Raw genomic sequence first — 17,778 nt, 5'->3', positions numbered from 1 at the left:
GTTAATAGGAAATTTATCTATAAGATGCTCCTTGATATGAACTTCCCACAGCAATGGATTAATTGGATTCAATCTTGCCTAGAAACTCCAAAGTTTTCGATACTCTTTAATGGCTCACCTATTGGTTTTTTTGGGAGCACGAATGGCATCCGACAAGGTGATCCACTCTCTCCGTATCTCTTTACTATTGCGATGGAAGGACTTAGCTGTATGTTGGAACACGCAGTCTTAAATGGCAGCATTAAGGTACCCAGTGCTGGTTCTGTTCATATATCACATATAACATTTGCAGATGACTTACTTATCTTTCTCCAAAATGAACCAACTTCAGTAAAGAACCTGGCTACCATTATTAATGACTTTGGTATGATTTCTGGACTTCAGTTAAATCATGCGAAAAGTAAAGTATATATGAGCCCTTACGTTGAGGATAAGGTCTTTATTTCACAAACTTTGGGGGTTAGTGAAGGAAGCTTGCCAGTTCCTTATTTGGGTCTCCCGCTCATATCCACAGGCATTCACAAAACCCACTGTCAACCTATCTTGCAAAAAATAAAGAATATAATTTCTTCTTGGAAAAATAGGTTTCTATCAAAAGCAGGACGACTCGAACTCATCCGTTCGGTATTGCACTCCTACTCTATATATTGGTGTAATGCATTTCTTCTGCCTGCTGGACTTCTCCAAGATATTGAACGGTTATTAATGAACTTCTTCTGGAATGGCACAAATGATAAGGCAATGCATATGGTAAATTGGGATAGCATTTGCAAACCGAAAGATGAAGGGGGGCTAAATTTGAGAAATACTAGAGATTGGAATCAAGCATGTTTGGTACAGCAATTGTGGGATCTTTTGCAAAACAAATGTTCCTTATGGTCACATTGGGTTTCTGCTAAGTATCTCTCAAAGGAATCAATATGGGAAATTTCAACAAGAACATACCACTCTGCAGCTTGGAAAGGAATTTTAAAGGCAAGGAATTGGCTAATCAAACACATTTCGTATGCAATCTCTTCTGGAACTAGTACTAATATGTGGTACGATCCTTGGGTGAATGGGAAGAGTATATTTCAATTATATGGCGACAGAATACGAAAAGATCTTGGGGCTCCCAAAGATTGGAAGGTTTCCGAGTTCATCGCTAACGGTAATTGGTGTCTCCCTAATCCTATTTCTCCTGAAATGTTATCACTTTGGCCGACTATCATAGCTATTCGAATCAGGAATAACTCTTCAGATATACTTATTTGGCCTCATGACAATGGTAAATTTAGTGCCACATCCGCATGGAATCAAATTAGGCAAAGAAATAACAAGTGGGTCCCAAGCAGTTGGACATGGGATCGACCGGGATCACAAAGACACTCCTTATGTACATGGCAGGCCCTTCTTAATAAACTACCGACAATAGACAATATGAAAAGAAGAGGTATCTATCATGTTAACCGATGCTCCCTTTGTTTGCAACAAGAAGAAACTGTTGACCACCTCTATTTTGCTTGTGATTATACAAAATGGATCTGGAAGGAGATTCTCCAGCGATTTGAACTCAATAGACTGCCGCAACCAAACTTGCACCAAGAACTAGGCGACCTTATGCAATGTTTCTCAAGAAAAGGGCCTCTTACACAACTGGCAAAGGTTATTTTCAGATGTGCTATTTGGTGGATGTGGAAGGAGAGATGTAATAGAATCTTTGAATGTCAACACACAAACAATGCTCAGCTCTTGAAAGAGATTATTAGAGACTCAAGATTCTGTATGGAGCATGAACTCAAAACCGAGCACTTCACCCGAAGAGAAAAAAATATTTTTATCAAATTTAATTTTGCTATTAGCTATGGATCTTGGGAATGATGCCAAATAATGTACCCACAGGTAGTTATAGTCTACAGCATGTGTAGTCATAACTATCGCATTAGCACTCTATGAGTTACTTGGCTTTGTCTATGACTTGTATAGATAAAGCTATTTGTAGAAACTTTACACATAATGAATTTTACTTTTACTGCTTGGGACCCACTTGTTATTTCTTTGCCTAATTTGATTCCATGCGGATGTGGCACTAAATTTACCATTGTCATGAGACCAAATAAGTATATCTGAAGAGTTGTTCCTGATTCGAATAGCTATGATAGTCGGCCAAAGTGATAACATTTCAGGAGAAATAGGATTAGGGAGACACCAAGTACCGTTAGCGATGAACTCGGAAACCTTCCAATCTTTGGGAGCCCCAAGATCTTTTCGTATTCTGTCGCCATATAATTGAAATATACTCTTCCCATTCACCCAAGGATCGTACCACATATTAGTACTAGTTCCAGAAGAGATTGCATACGAAATGTGTTTGATTAGCCAATTCCTTGCCTTTAAAATTCCTTTCCAAGCTGCAGAGTGGTATGTTCTTGTTGAAATTTCCCATATTGATTCCTTTGAGAGATACTTAGCAGAAACCCAATGTGACTATAAGGAACATTTGTTTTGCAAAAGATCCCACAATTGCTGTACCAGACAAGCTTGATTCCAATCTATAATATTTCTCAAGTTTAGCCCCCCTTCATCTTTCGGTTTGCAAATGCTATCCCAATTTACCATATGCATTGCCTTATCATTTGTGCCATTCCAGAAGAAGTTCATTAATAATCGTTCAATATCATGGAGAAGTCCAGCAGGCAGAAGAAATGCATTACACCAATATATAGAGTAGGAGTGCAATACCGAACGGATGAGTTCGAGTCGTCCTGCTCTTGATAGAAACCTATTTTTCCAAGAAGAAATTCTATTATTTATTTTTTGCAAGATAGGCTGACAATGGGTTTTGTGAATGCCTGTGGATATGAGCGGGAGACCCAAATAAGGAACTGGCAAGCTTCCCTCACTAACCCCCAAAGTTTGCACAATAAAGACCTTATCCTCAACGTAAGGGCTCATATATACTTTAATTTTCGCATGATTTAATTGTAGTCCAGAAACCATACCAAAGTCATTCATAATAGTAGCCAGGTTCTTTACTGAAGTTGGTTCATTTTGGAGAAAGATAAGTAAGTCATCTGCAAATGTTATATGTGATATATGAACAGAACCAACATTGGGTACCTTAATGCTGTCATTTAAGACTGCGTGTTCTAACATACAGCTAAGTCCTTCCATCGCAATAGTAAAAAGATACGGAGATAGTGGATCACCTTGTCGGATGCCATTCGTGCTCCCAAAAAAACCAATAGGTGAGCCATTAAAGAGTATCGAAAACTTTGGAGTTTCCAAGCAAGATTGAATCCAATTAACCCATTGCTGTGGGAAGTTCATATCGAGGAGCATCTTATAGATAAACTTCCTATTAACTGAATCAAAGGCTTTCCGTAAATCAGCTTTAAAACAGATTTTTGTCCCTCTTGCTTTTGAATGCAAATCTTTGACCAAGTCATTAGCAAGCAAAATGTTATGATGTATACTTCTCCCTTTGATGAAAGCAGCTTGATTTGGGCTAATAGTCTTGTGTATTACCTTTTGCATTCTATTTGCCAATACTTTGGAGATGATCTTGTAAACAAAGTTGCATAATGATATGGGTCGATAGTTCTCTAGTGAATCAGCCCCTACATTCTTCGGAATTAAAGAAATAAAAGTGCAATTCATCTCTAAGAATATGACCTGAAGAGAAGAAATGTTAGCAAGCCTTGATCACATCATTTCCAATAATAGACCAAGCAGTTTGGTAAAATTCAGCTGGAAATCCATCTGGACCTGGGCTTTTGTGCTTTGGTGACTTAAAGATAACACGTACAATTTCGTCATCTGTAATTGGGGCATTGAGGATTGAAATAGCTTCCGAATCAAGTTTTCTAGTCGGCTCCACATGAATGTTATTAGGTTTCCCAGCTTGATTGAGTAAGGAATAAAAAAATTGCTCTGTGTGTGCTTTAACCTCATCTAAATTCTCAATAAGATTATCATCTTTGTCTCTGCATTTGCTGATACGGCGACGAACTGTAGCGGCGACCAGATCTAGGGCGACGGTACTGTTACTGTTGCGGCGATGTCTATAGCGGCGACCAGATCTAGGGCGACGGTACTGTTGCGGCGACGAACTGTAGCTGCGACCAGATCTAGGGCGATGCTGTAGCGCGGTGACACTGTAGCGGCGACCAGATCTAGGGCGACGCTGTAGCGGCGACCAGATCTAGGACTGTTGTGGTGATCGGATCTCCTGCAGCATCAGCTTCTCCCCAAGGGCGACGAGACCAGATCTCCCTAGGGCGATGGTACTGTAGCGGAGATCTGATATACTGCAGCGGTGGCTTCTCCCTATGGCGACGATTCTGTAGTGGCGATCAGAAAAGGGATCAAACATGGCAGCGACGGCCCCTAAGGCTGGCGACGGTGGCGGGAGGGATGAAACGATGGCAAGGCCCCCTATCGCTCCCCCCCAAGTTGCTCTTCCACCATATCATTTCCAGAGAGAAACTCCTTTGACGAAGCAGCATCGAAGCAGGTCGCGCTCTAGATCGCGGCAGCCTGCTCTCATTTCCAGCGATCCTCGGCCTTGGACTAGCCTCTTCAAGGCTCCGGTTGGAAGTCCAGATCTAAGCTTGGAATTCATTACTCCAGAATTTCAGGCTGATAAGAAGATTGCTGTATACGAGACTGCTGATTCAGTAGAGCTTATTGAGACATGGTCTATGTCGATTGTTGGCTATGTGGTAGGTCTCAAAACTTCTTATTTCCCACTATCCTCATTTATTAAAACTCGATGGGGATTATCGTCATTTGATCTTCATATGCTGGAGAACGGATTCTTTGTTTGCAAGCTATACTCTGAAGAAGATCTGCAACGAATCCTCGAAGGATTCTGGACTATCCGCGGTCATCCAATGATTCTACGACGTTGGTCTCCTGATGTCCGTTTGGAGTTAGATAGCCTACAGTCTATTCCATTATGGGTATCCTTTCAAGTGTTAGGATCGAGAGCACTAAGAGGGGGGGGTGAATTAGTGCAGCGGAAATCTTACAGCGATTAAAAACCAAAAGCTGCGTTCGTTCAAAAACTGTTATGATGCAAAAGCAAATTCTCAGTTTGTATCTAAGTGCAGTTTGCGTCTAAGCGCAGATTGCGTCTAAGCGCAGTTTTGCGTCTAAGCGCAGTTTACGTCTAAACTCAGATTTACGTCTAAACGCTGTTTTACGTCTAAACGCAGATTTACGTCTAAACGCAGATTTACGTCTAAACGCAGACTTACGTCTAAACGCAGTTTTACGTCTAAATGCAGATTTACGTCTAAACTCAGATTTACGTCTTAAACTCAGATTTACGTCTAAACGCAGATTTACGTCTAAACGCAGTTTTACGTCTAAACTTTGAAACTTGTTTGTATACTCGCAGAAGGCAGTATGCAGTTGGAATCAAGACGTAAACGTGAACTGAGATCTGATGATTGAGCAAGGAAAGCCGATTTACGTCTGAATGCAGTTTTACGTCTAAATGCTGAAACTCGTTCGTAAAATCGTAGAGGAAAGTTTGCAGTTATCAATAGGATCAAAATGTAAGTATAAACTGCAAAGAAGCTCGTTCGTAAAAGCACGGAAGACAGTTCTGCAGAATCAAACGTAAACGTAAACAATAACGTATGAAAATACGAATTTACGTCTGAATGCAGATTCGGAAGAACAGCACTTAGAACTTGTTCGTGAAAGCGCAGAGAGCAGTAGTAAAGAGGGAGGTTTGCAGTAATGATAAAGTGCTCGAAAATAAACGCAAACCAGAGATTTAGAGTGGTTCGGTCAGCCTTGACCTACTCCACTTTTGGCTTCCTCCACCGACGAGGTTGCCGACGTCAACTAGGTGCCTTCCTTCAATGGGCGAAGGCCAAACTGCCCTTTTACAATTTCTCTCCTTTTGACAGGCTCAGGAGACAACCTTTACAGACCTTTCTCTCCTCACTTTACAACTGAAAACTTGAAGAACAGAAGGAGGAGACTTAAAGGCTTTACAACACTTTTGAGCTCTTAGAATCACAGAAAAGATCAAGATTTCGGTGTAGGTCTGTATCTTTTCAGTGCTGAATGGGTGGGGTATTTATAGGCCCCAACCCAATTCAAAATTCGAGCTCAAAACGATCAAATCGATCAAATCCCAGAATTCTGGGATCAGGCGGTTGCACCTCTTGACTGGAGAGGTGGCACCGCCTGGCAGAGCTCGAAGACTGAGCTCAGGCGATTGCTTCTCTCTGCCAGAGCTCGAAGACTGAGCTCGATGGTTCCATCACCTGGCAGAGCTCAAAGACTGAGCTTGGTGGTTGCATCACCTGGTAGAGCTCGAAACTGAGCTCGGTGGTTGCATCACCTGGCAGAGCTCGAAACTGAGCTCAAGCTGATGCACCTCTCTGCCAGAGCTCGAAGACTGAGCTTGGTGATTGCATCACCTGGCAGAGCTCGAGACTGAGCTCAGGCTGATGCACCTCTCTGCCAGAGCTCGAAGACTGAGCTCGATGGTTGCATCGCCTGGCAGAGCTCGAAACTTGAGCTCTGGCGGTGCAACCTCTTGGCAGAGGAGGTTGCACCGCCCAGTCTAGCTCGAAGACTGAGCTCTGGGCGGTTGCACCTCCCAGCCTCGCAGCCCTGGCGGTTGCACCTCCTGGCTGGGGCGGTTGCACCTCCCAACCCCACAGCCCAGGCGGTTGCACCTCCTGGCTGGGGCGGTTGCACCTCCTGGTGCAATCAGGGTCCGAATGGTTCACTCCATTCGGCCCAATTTGAATCTTTTTAGGGGCCCAATTGCCCCAAAGATTAAGCTAATGGGATCACCTCCCATTTTCATGCTTAATCATCATGCTAACTACGATTAACTCTAAGACAACTTCTGCAGCTTTGCTCCGATGCGTCAATCGCTTCTTCCGGCGAGTTTCCGGCCAACTTCCGTCGATCATCCGATAACCCTCGGTGATCCTTCTGCGGACATCCGGCATACTCCTGGACTTTGCGACGATCCACTTGGCGAGTTCCGACGAGCTTCGCTTGGCAAGCTTCTGGACTTCTCGGATCTGTTCTCGCTGAACCTCCGATGACCGTCCGAACTTCCGTCGAACTCTCGAACTCCCAACGTGATCATAATCTTGACTCCGGCGCAACACCTGCTGCTTGTCTAACTTTCATCGTAGTTAATCCTGCACAACAAAACAAAAACTTCGATCGAGACAATTTTTTTTTTTTGGTAAGTAAAAGTAAAATTCATTATGTGTAAAGTTTCTACAAATAGCTTTATCTATGCAAGTCATAGACAAAGCCAAGTAACTCATAGAGTGCTAATGCGATAGTTATGACTACACATGCTGTAGACTATAACTACCTGTGGGTACATTATTTGGCATCATTCCCAAGATCTTTAGCTAATAGCAAAATTAAATTTGATAAAAATATCTTTTTCTCTTCGGGTGAAGTGCTCGGTTTTGAGTTCATGCTCCATACAGGATCTTGAGTCTCTAATAATCTCTTTCAAGAGCTGAGCATTGTTTGTGTGTTGACATTTAAAGATTCTATTACATCTCTCCTTCCACATCCACCAAATAGCACATCTGAAAATAACCTTTGCCAGTTGTGTAAGAGGCCCTTTTCTTGAGAAACATTGCATAAGGTCGCCTAGTTCTTGGTGCAAGTTTGGTTGCGGCAGTTTATTGAGTTCAAATCGCTGAAGAATCTCCTTCCATATCCATTTTGTATAATCACAAGCAAAATAGAGGTGGTCAACAGTTTCTTCTTGTTGCAAACAAAGGGAGCATCGGTTAACATGATAGATACCTCTTCTTTTCATATTGTCTATTGTAGGTAGTTTATTGAGAAGGGCCTGCCATGTACATAAGGAGTGTCTTTGTGATCCCGGTCGATCCCATGTCCAACTGCTTGGGACCCACTTGTTATTTCTTTGCCTAATTTGATTCCATGCGGATGTGGCACTAAATTTACCATTGTCATGAGGCCAAATAAGTATATCTGAAGAGTTGTTCCTGATTCGAATAGCTATGATAGTCGGCCAAAGTGATAACATTTCAGGAGAAATAGGATTAGGGAGACACCAAGTACCGTTAGCGATGAACTCGGAAACCTTCCAGTCTTTGGGAGCCCCAAGATCTTTTCGTATTCTATCGCCATATAATTGAAATATACTCTTCCCATTCACCCAAGGATCGTACCACATATTAGTACTAGTTCCAGAAGAGATTGCATACGAAATGTGTTTGATTAGCCAATTCTTGCCTTTAAAATTCCTTTCCAAGCTGCAGAGTGGTATGTTCTTGTTGAAATTTCCCATATTGATTCCTTTGAGAGATACTTAGCAAAAACCCAATGTGACCATAAAGAACATTTGTTTTGCAAAAGATCCCAGAATTGCTGTACCAAACATGCTTGATTCCAATCTCTAGTATTTCTCAAATTTAGCCCCCCTTCATCTTTCGGTTTGCAAATGCTATCCCAATTTACCATATGCATTGCCTTATCATTTGTGCCATTCCAGAAGAAGTTCATTGATAACCGTTCAATATCTTGGAGAAGTCCAGCAGGCAGAAGAAATGCATTACACCAATATATAGAGTAGGAGTGCAATACCGAACGGATGAGTTCGAGTCGTCCTGCTTTTGATAGAAACCTATTTTTCCAAGAAGAAATTCTATTCTTTATTTTTTGCAAGATAGGTTGACAGTGGGTTTTGTGAATGCCTGTGGATATGAGCGGGAGACCCAAATAAGGAACTGGCAAGCTTCCTTCACTAACCCCCAAAGTTTATGAAATAAAGACCTTATCCTCAACGTAAGGGCTCATATATACTTTACTTTTCGCATGATTTAACTGAAGTCCAGAAACCATACCAAAGTCATTCATAATAGTAGCCAGGTTCTTTACTGAAGTTGGATCATTTTGGAGAAAGATAAGTAAGTCATCTGCAAATGTTATATGTGATATATGAACAGAACCAGCACTGGGTACCTTAATGCTGCCATTTAAGACTGCGTGTTCCAACATACAGCTAAGTCCTTCCATCGCAATAGTAAAGAGATACGGAGAGAGTGGATCACCTTGTCGGATGCCATTCGTGCTCCCAAAAAAACCAATAGGTGAGCCATTAAAGAGTATCGAAAACTTTGGAGTTTCTAGGCAAGATTGAATCCAATTAATCCATTGCTGTGGGAAGTTCATATCAAGGAGCATCTTATAGATAAATTTCCTATTAACTGAATCAAAGGCTTTCCTTAGATCAGCTTTAATGCAGATTTTTGTCCCTCTTGCTTTTGAATGCAAATCTTTGACCAAGTCATTAGCAAGCAAAATGTTATGATGTATACTTCTCCCTTTGATGAAAGCAGCTTGATTTGGGCTAATGATCTTGTGTAATACCTTTTGCATTCTATTTGCCAATACTTTGGAGATGAACTTGTATATAAAGTTACATAATGATATGGGTCGATAGTTCTCTAGTGAATCAGCCCCTGCATTCTTCGGAATTAAAGAAATAAAAGTGCAATTCATCTCTCTAAGAATATGACCTGAAGAGAAAAAATGTTGGCAAGCTTTGATCACATCATTTCCAATAATAGACCAAGCAGTTTGGTAAAATTCAGCTGGAAATCCATCTGGACCTGGGCTTTTGTGCTTTGGTGACTTAAAGATAACACGTACAATTTCGTCATCTGTAATTGGGGCATTGAGGATTGAAATAGCTTCCGAATCAAGTTTTCTAGTCGGCTCCACATGAATGTTATTAGGTTTCCCAGCTTGATAGAGTAAGGAATAAAAAAATTGCTCTGTGTGTGCTTTAACCTCATCTAAATTCTCAATAAGATTATCATCTTTGTCTCTGCATTTGCTGATACGGCGACAAACTGTAGCGGCGACCAGATCTAGGGCGACGGTACTGTTACTGTTGCGGCGATGACTGTAGCGGCGACCAGATCTAGGGCGACGGTACTGTTACGGTGACGCTGTAGCGGCGGCGACACTGTAGCGGCGACCAGATCTAGGGCGACGGTACTGTTGCGGCGACGAACTGTAGCTGCGACCAGATCTAGGGCGATGCTGTAGCGCGGCGACACTGTAGCGGCGACCAGATCTAGGGCGACGCTGTAGCGGCGACCAGATCTAGGACTGTTGTGGTGATCGGATCTCCTGCAGCATCAGCTTCTCCCCAAGGGCGACGAGACCAGATCTCCCTAGGGCGATGGTACTGTAGCGGAGATCTGATATACTGCAGCGGTGGCTTCTCCCTATGGCGACGATTCTGTAGTGGCGATCAGAAAAGGGATCAAACATGGCAGCGACGGCCCCTAAGGCTGGCGACGGTGGCGGGAGGGATGAAACGATGGCAAGGCCCCCTACCGCTCCCCCCCAAGTTGCTCTTCCACCATATCATTTCCAGAGAGAAACTCCTTTGACGAAGCAGCATCGAAGCAGGTCGCGCTCTAGATCGCGGCAGCCTGCTCTCATTTCCAGCGATCCTCGGCCTTGGACTAGCCTCTTCAAGGCTCCGGTTGGAAGTCCAGATCTAAGCTTGGAATTCATTACTCCAGAATTTCAGGCTGATAAGAAGATTGCTGTATACGAGACTGCTGATTCAGTAGAGCTTATTGAGACATGGTCTATGTCGATTGTTGGCTATGTGGTAGGTCTCAAAACTTCTTATTTCCCACTATCCTCATTTATTAAAACTCGATGGGGATTATCGTCATTTGATCTTCATATGCTGGAGAACGGATTCTTTGTTTGCAAGCTATACTCTGAAGAAGATCTGCAACGAATCCTCGAAGGATTCTGGACTATCCGCGGTCATCCAATGATTCTACGACGTTGGTCTCCTGATGTCCGTTTGGAGTTAGATAGCCTACAGTCTATTCCATTATGGGTATCCTTTCAAGTGTTAGGATCGAGAGCACTAAGAGGGGGGGGTGAATTAGTGCAGCGGAAATCTTACAGCGATTAAAAACCAAAAGCTGCGTTCGTTCAAAAACTGTTATGATGCAAAAGCAAATTCTCAGTTTGTATCTAAGTGCAGTTTGCGTCTAAGCGCAGATTGCGTCTAAGCGCAGTTTTGCGTCTAAGCGCAGTTTACGTCTAAACTCAGATTTACGTCTAAACGCTGTTTTACATCTAAACGCAGATTTACGTCTAAACGCAGATTTACGTCTAAACGCAGACTTACGTCTAAACGCAGTTTTACGTCTAAATGCAGATTTACGTCTAAACTCAGATTTACGTCTTAAACTCAGATTTACGTCTAAACGCAGATTTACGTCTAAACGCAGTTTTATGTCTAAACTTTGAAACTTGTTTGTATACTCGCAGAAGGCAGTATGCAGTTGGAATCAAGACGTAAACGTGAACTGAGATCTGATGATTGAGCAAGGAAAGCCGATTTACGTCTGAATGCAGTTTTACGTCTAAATGCTGAAACTCGTTCGTAAAATCGTAGAGGAAAGTTTGCAGTTATCAATAGGATCAAAATGTAAGTATAAACTGCAAAGAAGCTCGTTCGTAAAAGCACGGAAGACAGTTCTGCAGAATCAAACGTAAACGTAAACAATAACGTATGAAAATACGAATTTACGTCTGAATGCAGATTCGGAAGAACAGCACTTAGAACTTGTTCGTGAAAGCGCAGAGAGCAGTAGTAAAGAGGGAGGTTTGCAGTAATGATAAAGTGCTCGAAAATAAACGCAAACCAGAGATTTAGAGTGGTTCGGTCAGCCTTGACCTACTCCACTTTTGGCTTCCTCCACCGACGAGGTTGCCGACGTCAACTAGGTGCCTTCCTTCAATGGGCGAAGGCCAAACTGCCCTTTTACAATTTCTCTCCTTTTGACAGGCTCAGGAGACAACCTTTACAGACCTTTCTCTCCTCACTTTACAACTGAAAACTTGAAGAACAGAAGGAGGAGACTTAAAGGCTTTACAACACTTTTGAGCTCTTAGAATCACAGAAAAGATCAAGATTTCGGTGTAGGTCTGTATCTTTTCAGTGCTGAATGGGTGGGGTATTTATAGGCCCCAACCCAATTCAAAATTCGAGCTCAAAACGATCAAATCGATCAAATCCCAGAATTCTGGGATCAGGCGGTTGCACCTCTTGACTGGAGAGGTGGCACCGCCTGGCAGAGCTCGAAGACTGAGCTCAGGCGATTGCTTCTCTCTGCCAGAGCTCGAAGACTGAGCTCGATGGTTCCATCACCTGGCAGAGCTCAAAGACTGAGCTTGGTGGTTGCATCACCTGGTAGAGCTCGAAACTGAGCTCGGTGGTTGCATCACCTGGCAGAGCTCGAAACTGAGCTCAAGCTGATGCACCTCTCTGCCAGAGCTCGAAGACTGAGCTTGGTGATTGCATCACCTGGCAGAGCTCGAGACTGAGCTCAGGCTGATGCACCTCTCTGCCAGAGCTCGAAGACTGAGCTCGATGGTTGCATCGCCTGGCAGAGCTCGAAACTTGAGCTCTGGCGGTGCAACCTCTTGGCAGAGGAGGTTGCACCGCCCAGTCTAGCTCGAAGACTGAGCTCTGGGCGGTTGCACCTCCCAGCCTCGCAGCCCTGGCGGTTGCACCTCCTGGCTGGGGCGGTTGCACCTCCCAACCCCACAGCCCAGGCGGTTGCACCTCCTGGCTGGGGCGGTTGCACCTCCTGGTGCAATCAGGGTCCGAATGGTTCACTCCATTCGGCCCAATTTGAATCTTTTTAGGGGCCCAATTGCCCCAAAGATTAAGCTAATGGGATCACCTCCCATTTTCATGCTTAATCATCATGCTAACTACGATTAACTCTAAGACAACTTCTGCAGCTTTGCTCCGATGCGTCAATCGCTTCTTCCGGCGAGTTTCCGGCCAACTTCCGTCGATCATCCGATAACCCTCGGTGATCCTTCTGCGGACATCCGGCATACTCCTGGACTTTGCGACGATCCACTTGGCGAGTTCCGACGAGCTTCGCTTGGCAAGCTTCTGGACTTCTCGGATCTGTTCTCGCTGAACCTCCGACGACCGTCCGAACTTCCGTCGAACTCTCGAACTCCCAACGTGATCATAATCTTGACTCCGGCGCAACACCTGCTGCTTGTCTAACTTTCATCGTAGTTAATCCTGCACAACAAAACAAAAACTTCGATCGAGACAATTTTTTTTTTTTTGGTAAGTAAAAGTAAAATTCATTATGTGTAAAGTTTCTACAAATAGCTTTATCTATGCAAGTCATAGACAAAGCCAAGTAACTCATAGAGTGCTAATGCGATAGTTATGACTACACATGCTGTAGACTATAACTACCTGTGGGTACATTATTTGGCATCATTCCCAAGATCTTTAGCTAATAGCAAAATTAAATTTGATAAAAATATCTTTTTCTCTTCGGGTGAAGTGCTCGGTTTTGAGTTCATGCTCCATACAGGATCTTGAGTCTCTAATAATCTCTTTCAAGAGCTGAGCATTGTTTGTGTGTTGACATTTAAAGATTCTATTACATCTCTCCTTCCACATCCACCAAATAGCACATCTGAAAATAACCTTTGCCAGTTGTGTAAGAGGCCCTTTTCTTGAGAAACATTGCATAAGGTCGCCTAGTTCTTGGTGCAAGTTTGGTTGCGGCAGTCTATTGAGTTCAAATCGCTGGAGAATCTCCTTCCATATCCATTTTGTATAATCACAAGCAAAATAGAGGTGGTCAACAGTTTCTTCTTGTTGCAAACAAAGGGAGCATCGGTTAACATGATAGATACCTCTTCTTTTCATATTGTCTATTGTAGGTAGTTTATTGAGAAGGGCCTGCCATGTACATAAGGAGTGTCTTTGTGATCTCGGTCGATCCCATGTCCAACTGCTTGGGACCCACTTGTTATTTCTTTGCCTAATTTGATTCCATGCGGATGTGGCACTAAATTTACCATTGTCATGAGGCCAAATAAGTATATCTGAAGAGTTGTTCCTGATTCGAATAGCTATGATAGTCGGCCAAAGTGATAACATTTAAGGAGAAATAGGATTAGGGAGACACCAAAGTACCGTTAGCGATGAACTCGGAAACCTTCCAGTCTTTGGGAGCCCCAAGATCTTTTCGTATTCTATCGCCATATAATTGAAATATACTCTTCCCATTCACCCAAGGATCGTACCACATATTAGTACTAGTTCCAGAAGAGATTGCATACGAAATGTGTTTGATTAGCCAATTCTTGCCTTTAAAATTCCTTTCCAAGCTGCAGAGTGGTATGTTCTTGTTGAAATTTCCCATATTGATTCCTTTGAGAGATACTTAGCAAAAACCCAATGTGACCATAAAGAACATTTGTTTTGCAAAAGATCCCAGAATTGCTGTACCAAACATGCTTGATTCCAATCTCTAGTATTTCTCAAATTTAGCCCCCCTTCATCTTTCGGTTTGCAAATGCTATCCCAATTTACCATATGCATTGCCTTATCATTTGTGCCATTCCAGAAGAAGTTCATTGATAACCGTTCAATATCTTGGAGAAGTCCAGCAGGCAGAAGAAATGCATTACACCAATATATAGAGTAGGAGTGCAATACCGAACGGATGAGTTCGAGTCGTCCTGCTTTTGATAGAAACCTATTTTTCCAAGAAGAAATTCTATTCTTTATTTTTTGCAAGATAGGTTGACAGTGGGTTTTGTGAATGCCTGTGGATATGAGCGGGAGACCCAAATAAGGAACTGGCAAGCTTCCTTCACTAACCCCCAAAGTTTATGAAATAAAGACCTTATCCTCAACGTAAGGGCTCATATATACTTTACTTTTCGCATGATTTAACTGAAGTCCAGAAACCATACCAAAGTCATTCATAATAGTAGCCAGGTTCTTTACTGAAGTTGGATCATTTTGGAGAAAGATAAGTAAGTCATCTGCAAATGTTATATGTGATATATGAACAGAACCAGCACTGGGTACCTTAATGCTGCCATTTAAGACTGCGTGTTCCAACATACAGCTAAGTCCTTCCATCGCAATAGTAAAGAGATACGGAGAGAGTGGATCACCTTGTCGGATGCCATTCGTGCTCCCAAAAAAACCAATAGGTGAGCCATTAAAGAGTATCGAAAACTTTGGAGTTTCTAGGCAAGATTGAATCCAATTAATCCATTGCTGTGGGAAGTTCATATCAAGGAGCATCTTATAGATAAATTTCCTATTAACTGAATCAAAGGCTTTCCTTAGATCAGCTTTAATGCAGATTTTTGTCCCTCTTGCTTTTGAATGCAAATCTTTGACCAAGTCATTAGCAAGCAAAATGTTATGATGTATACTTCTCCCTTTGATGAAAGCAGCTTGATTTGGGCTAATGATCTTGTGTAATACCTTTTGCATTCTATTTGCCAATACTTTGGAGATGAACTTGTATATAAAGTTACATAATGATATGGGTCGATAGTTCTCTAGTGAATCAGCCCCTGCATTCTTCGGAATTAAAGAAATAAAAGTGCAATTCATCTCTCTAAGAATATGACCTGAAGAGAAAAAATGTTGGCAAGCTTTGATCACATCATTTCCAATAATAGACCAAGCAGTTTGGTAAAATTCAGCTGGAAATCCATCTGGACCTGGGCTTTTGTGCTTTGGTGACTTAAAGATAACACGTACAATTTCGTCATCTGTAATTGGGGCATTGAGGATTGAAATAGCTTCCGAATCAAGTTTTCTAGTCGGCTCCACATGAATGTTATTAGGTTTCCCAGCTTGATAGAGTAAGGAATAAAAAAATTGCTCTGTGTGTGCTTTAACCTCATCTAAATTCTCAATAAGATTATCATCTTTGTCTCTGCATTTGCTGATACGGCGACAAACTGTAGCGGCGACCAGATCTAGGGTGACGGTACTGTTACTGTTGCGGCGATGACTGTAGCGGCGACCAGATCTAGGGCGACGGTACTGTTACGGTGACGCTGTAGCGGCGGCGACACTGTAGCGGCGACCAGATCTAGGGCGACGGTACTGTTGCGGCGACGAACTGTAGCTGCGACCAGATCTAGGGCGATGCTGTAGCGCGGCGACACTGTAGCGGCGACCAGATCTAGGGCGACGCTGTAGCGGCGACCAGATCTAGGACTGTTGTGGTGATCGGATCTCCTGCAGCATCAGCTTCTCCCCAAGGGCGACGAGACCAGATCTCCCTAGGGCGATGGTACTGTAGCGGAGATCTGATATACTGCAGCGGTGGCTTCTCCCTATGGCGACGATTCTGTAGTGGCGATCAGAAAAGGGATCAAACATGGCAGCGACGGCCCCTAAGGCTGGCGACGGTGGCGGGAGGGATGAAACGATGGCAAGGCCCCCTACCGCTCCCCCCCAAGTTGCTCTTCCACCATATCATTTCCAGAGAGAAACTCCTTTGACGAAGCAGCATCGAAGCAGGTCGCGCTCTAGATCGCGGCAGCCTGCTCTCATTTCCAGCGATCCTCGGCCTTGGACTAGCCTCTTCAAGGCTCCGGTTGGAAGTCCAGATCTAAGCTTGGAATTCATTACTCCAGAATTTCAGGCTGATAAGAAGATTGCTGTATACGAGACTGCTGATTCAGTAGAGCTTATTGAGACATGGTCTATGTCGATTGTTGGCTATGTGGTAGGTCTCAAAACTTCTTATTTCCCACTATCCTCATTTATTAAAACTCGATGGGGATTATCGTCATTTGATCTTCATATGCTGGAGAACGGATTCTTTGTTTGCAAGCTATACTCTGAAGAAGATCTGCAACGAATCCTCGAAGGATTCTGGACTATCCGCGGTCATCCAATGATTCTACGACGTTGGTCTCCTGATGTCCGTTTGGAGTTAGATAGCCTACAGTCTATTCCATTATGGGTATCCTTTCAAGTGTTAGGATCGAGAGCACTAAGAGGGGGGGGGTGAATTAGTGCAGCGGAAATCTTACAGCGATTAAAAACCAAAAGCTGCGTTCGTTCAAAAACTGTTATGATGCAAAAGCAAATTCTCAGTTTGTATCTAAGTGCAGTTTGCGTCTATGCGCAGATTGCGTCTAAGCGCAGTTTTGCGTCTAAGCGCAGTTTACGTCTAAACTCAGATTTACGTCTAAACGCTGTTTTACGTCTAAACGCAGATTTACGTCTAAACGCAGATTTACGTCTAAACGCAGACTTACGTCTAAACGCAGTTTTACGTCTAAATGCAGATTTACGTCTAAACTCAGATTTACGTCTTAAACTCAGATTTACGTCTAAACGCAGATTTACGTCTAAACGCAGTTTTATGTCTAAACTTTGAAACTTGTTTGTATACTCGCAGAAGGCAGTATGCAGTTGGAATCAAGACGTAAACGTGAACTGAGATCTGATGATTGAGCAAGGAAAGCCGATTTACGTCTGAATGCAGTTTTACGTCTAAATGCTGAAACTCGTTCGTAAAATCGTAGAGGAAAGTTTGCAGTTATCAATAGGATCAAAATGTAAGTATAAACTGCAAAGAAGCTCGTTCGTAAAAGCACGGAAGACAGTTCTGCAGAATCAAACGTAAACGTAAACAATAACGTATGAAAATACGAATTTACGTCTGAATGCAGATTCGGAAGAACAGCACTTAGAACTTGTTCGTGAAAGCGCAGAGAGCAGTAGTAAAGAGGGAGGTTTGCAGTAATGATAAAGTGCTCGAAAATAAATGCAAACCAGAGATTTAGAGTGGTTCGGTCAGCCTTGACCTACTCCACTTTTGGCTTCCTCCACCGATGAGGTTGCCGACGTCAACTAGGTGCCTTCCTTCAATGGGCGAAGGCCAAACTGCCCTTTTACAA

Source organism: Musa acuminata, chromosome BXJ1-7 (assembly GCF_036884655.1).
Source record: "Musa acuminata AAA Group cultivar baxijiao chromosome BXJ1-7, Cavendish_Baxijiao_AAA, whole genome shotgun sequence".
NCBI classification, from domain to species: Eukaryota; Viridiplantae; Streptophyta; class Magnoliopsida; order Zingiberales; family Musaceae; genus Musa; species Musa acuminata.
This window is presented reverse-complemented; position numbering follows the sequence as displayed.